The sequence below is a fragment of the Lycorma delicatula genome, chromosome 12 (assembly GCF_047948215.1).
Source record: "Lycorma delicatula isolate Av1 chromosome 12, ASM4794821v1, whole genome shotgun sequence".
In the NCBI taxonomy this organism is placed as follows: domain Eukaryota; kingdom Metazoa; phylum Arthropoda; class Insecta; order Hemiptera; family Fulgoridae; genus Lycorma; species Lycorma delicatula.
Window position 1 is genome coordinate 1,202,747 of NC_134466.1, and position 4,295 is coordinate 1,207,041.

The following is a 4,295-nucleotide window of genomic DNA, read 5'->3' on the forward strand; positions in this document are numbered from 1 at the left end:
TTACATGCTTTTAAGTTATTTCATAGTTGATTTTCATTTCTCTATTTGTGTTGGGAGACTTACTACAGTTTATATTTATATAATAAGTATCTTCAGTTATAATTATCACTTATTATTATTAACAGAAGTACTTAATTAATGAAAAAATTTGGATGGATGAGTCATTGGTCAAAAATTGGCATAAAATGGTCTGGTCTAAAAACTTAGGTCTTAGTTAATTTGGGTCATTTGACCGAAATTGTAAAATCAGAAGTAAAAAACTAAACGTGGATTAAGTTATAATACCTGATAGTATGACTATACTATAAACCAGTGACCTGATAGTCACCGGTTTTAGATAATCTTAAAAAAAATTTATTGTTGGATGCAAAGCAACAGTAATCAGCTAACTCTTAGTGGAAAACCTTTCTGTGAGTGGATTATTAAATCGCAAAACTTGATAACACCAGATAGCATTACACAAGGATTTAGAAAATGTTGCATTACTAATAGCAATACATTAGATGAAACTGAAGATGATATGTGGGAGGAAAAATCAAATAATGAAAATAACATTTTATTTACAGATGGCAGTAGTGATGATGATAGCGTCGTTTTAAATGTAATTGCATTGCAAGTGAATTTTTTTATGTAGTGAATTTCTAATGCATTTTTTTTCATGAAAATATAGAAAAAACAATTAAGATAAAAAATTGCAATTATTCTCATATACAGAGTGAATCGAGAGGATAAGGCAATACTTTGACAACTCATTCTAGAGGCTAAAAATAAGAAAAAAGTTCATATAAACATAGGTCCGAAAACGCTTTGTTAGCAAGTTATACAGAGTGAAAGATTTCACCAGAGTTTCAGTTCCTCTGGGAAAAGTAAGGCTTTCTGAAATTTGGGGAGGTCAATTAAGGGGAAAATTCAATTGTTTCTTATGGTTTTTGAGCTGGGAAATCGAAAAAAAAGGTTCCAGAACTGTATCTCTCTTAGTTTCTAAGATATCCCGTGTAAAACGCCAAAAATAGGGCCACAAAACACATTTTTTTACGTTTGACGTACAATAACGTTAAATTGCCGATAAATGATACATTTTTTAAACATAAATTGTAGAGAATTTAACTATAAGAAGATTGATGTATGTAAATAATGTCAACAAAAAACAAATAAAATTTTAAACACGTCGACTTTTATTAAAAACAAAACAGATTAATTTTTAACAGATTGAAAAAACTTTTTCGTTATGTACAGTAGAAAATAACTGGAGGAAGAAAGAATACTTACTATTTTTTTATGATAATGATAAAATGGTGCTTACAAGTAGTACTTCAAGCGGTTTATAACTTTAAAAAATACCACCGTTGTGTTCAATGCACTTTTCAACGCGTTGTTCTAGATTTTGTGTTGCCACACAAGGCAAGATGCAGGGTGAAATCTTTCACCCTGCATAATTCGCTAATGAAGTGTTTTCGGACCTATGTTTATATGAACTTTTTTCTTATTTTTAGCCTCTAGAATGAGTTGTCAAAGTATTATCCTATCCTCTTGAATCACTCTGTATATTTTCTTTTTAAATATTTCTTACTAAAAGTTATACACATTTTACATTTTTTTTGTTTATGATACTGTCTATACTATTATATAAAGAGGAAGAGGGTTTTATATATATATATATATATAAAGGCTGCATAATCCTGTGTTATTAAAATGCAGTTAACTGTTGAAGAACATGTATTCATGATCGAAACTTATTTAAAGACAAAATCTCATCTTGTGTAGTGGCAAAAGTTCAGGGAAAATTTTGAAAAGGAAGCACCAGTGAAAAGTGTTATTCAAAAGTTAGTTCATTTCATGAAATAGGTTCAGTGTTAAACCAGAGATATGCCTGAAACATATCAGTTTTAACAACCCAGATCATACAGGATAGGATACAGGAAGGCGGCAGTTACAAAATTTCCTCATAAATCTTTGCAGTGACTAAGCGGTAAAAGAATATGTCGCTAAGTTCAGCCCACACTGCAATGAGGAATTTGCTGAATTGTTATTTGTATCGAATGCAAGTTTTCAGTGAGCTAACTAAATGCCGATTATGCTAAATGGGTTCAATACTGTCCATCATTCAAGAACTTTACTAAAGGTAATATTGGCATTTTAGATTAAGTGTTTTAAGATTAGTGTTATCGTGTTTTAGATTAAGTGTTTTAAAATGAAGCAAGGTTTCACATCAGTGGGAATGTTAATAAACTACTGGATTGGGATACTGAAAACCTGAACTTTTTTTTTTAATCTTTCCTACACCCACAAAAAATTGGCATATGGTGTGCGATTTCAAGGTGACAAATAATAGACCCTTGTTTTTGAAAAAAACTGTGGATACTGTCGTTTACCAATACATTACCTGATAGTTCATACCATTACTGTAAGAGGATGAGCGTGACTGCTGGCTTCAATAGACCACCTGCCTTACACCTTGCTCTACTACGGAGATGGTACATAATTTTTTCAGTGGAAGAATCATCTTTAAATAATTGTGGTCACCAATAGTGCTGATCTGACCAGTGTAGACTTCTTTCTGTGGGTTTACTTCAAAGGAATTGTTTACAGAAGGAATCCATACTGAAGACAAACATTAGCTTTACTAATACCATCCACGAAATAGATAGGTACAGCTAACAACAGTAGCCTGGAACATATTGACAAGGCCATGGACATAATTTTTAACACCTTCCATAAATTATTATGTAAGTGTTTGCCAATAAACTATTAATAAAATAAGTGATGGGGTCTCTTTTAAGTTTTACCCTCCGTATACACACATCATTTTATAAAATACAAACTACCAAATACAGTAATTATTTAAGTTAAATTTAACTTATTAATTTTCAATAATTAGTTTTTACAGTATATCCTGCATCTTCAGTTGGTGTTAAATTCTATTTTTATAACATTTAAAATTATTACTTTTAATAATTTGACATGTTTCGTAAATTGTAGCATTTTTCTATTGTCATAGTTTAAATAATATTATAAAAGTACTTGTGCTGTCCAAAACTGGAATAATAAGAGATTATTACATATAACATGTTTTAACATTATAAAAATAGGATAACAAGTGAAGATGCAGGATACTGTGAAAACTAGTTAATATATATATATATATATATATATATATATATATATATATATTAACTAGTTTTACACATATATTCTTTTAATAACCATACTCCTCTGTACCAATACAAATTAATTTATATTAAACTGTTATTATATAACAGAAGTGCATCATCAGCTGCATACATCATATATATATATATATATATATATATATATGTGTGTGTGTGTAGAAATACTGCAATACTTACTGGAAACAATGTGCAAGTATTATCTGATCTGTTTTCTTATATGTTTATTTAGTTTTCATCCCTTTTTACTTCCTTGTACAAAGTAAAGGAAGTATTGTGATCGCAAAAAATTTCGGTTTCCAGATTTCAATGGAAATATCCATTTTGATCATACCTGAATCCATTTTGACTAGTTTCAGTGTGACGTCTGTATGTATCTTACATAACCCAAAAACGATTACCCATAGGATGTTGAAATTTTGGAGTTAGGACTTAGGTTGTGCATCTCCCCTTTTGATTACAATTGACTGAACCAAAAGTATCCAAAAAAAGCCCAAAATCCAAAATAATTTTGATTTTTTCTTAATTGCAATAATAAGCCCTCATTGAGTGCTTTTCAACAATATATCATAAGTGCTAATTTAATTTCATCGGTTCTAGAGTTATAGCCAAATAAAATTTTAATTAATGAAATATTTGGATCTTAGGGGAAGGCACATCGGTTCGAATCAGACTTCATTCCTTTTTTTTAACTTGTTTTTTTTTAATTTAAATATATTGATTTATTAATAAATTATTAACCTGTTACTGTAAAATTTTTTTACAATGAATTCAATAAAAAAAAAATGTGTAAATATAATTTAAAAATGTATAAGGAATTCATGTGCTGTGCACATCAAATTTTTCTGAAAAGTAAGTAGATGTTATCAGTAGTTCATATGAAGATTATAGTAATTAGGCTAGTTATATGTTATAAAAAAATATTTTTACAAAGGACTAACAATTTATTACAATTCACTCAGGATACACAGTAAAATGTTTTATTAAAACAAGAATAATGTTTTCCATTTCATATATAAAATAAATTTAGCATTATATAAAATGATAAAATTAACTATAAAAAAAAATCAAACTGTTTAATATTAAAACAATCTTCAACTGACACAATAAATTAAAGTATGAACATTT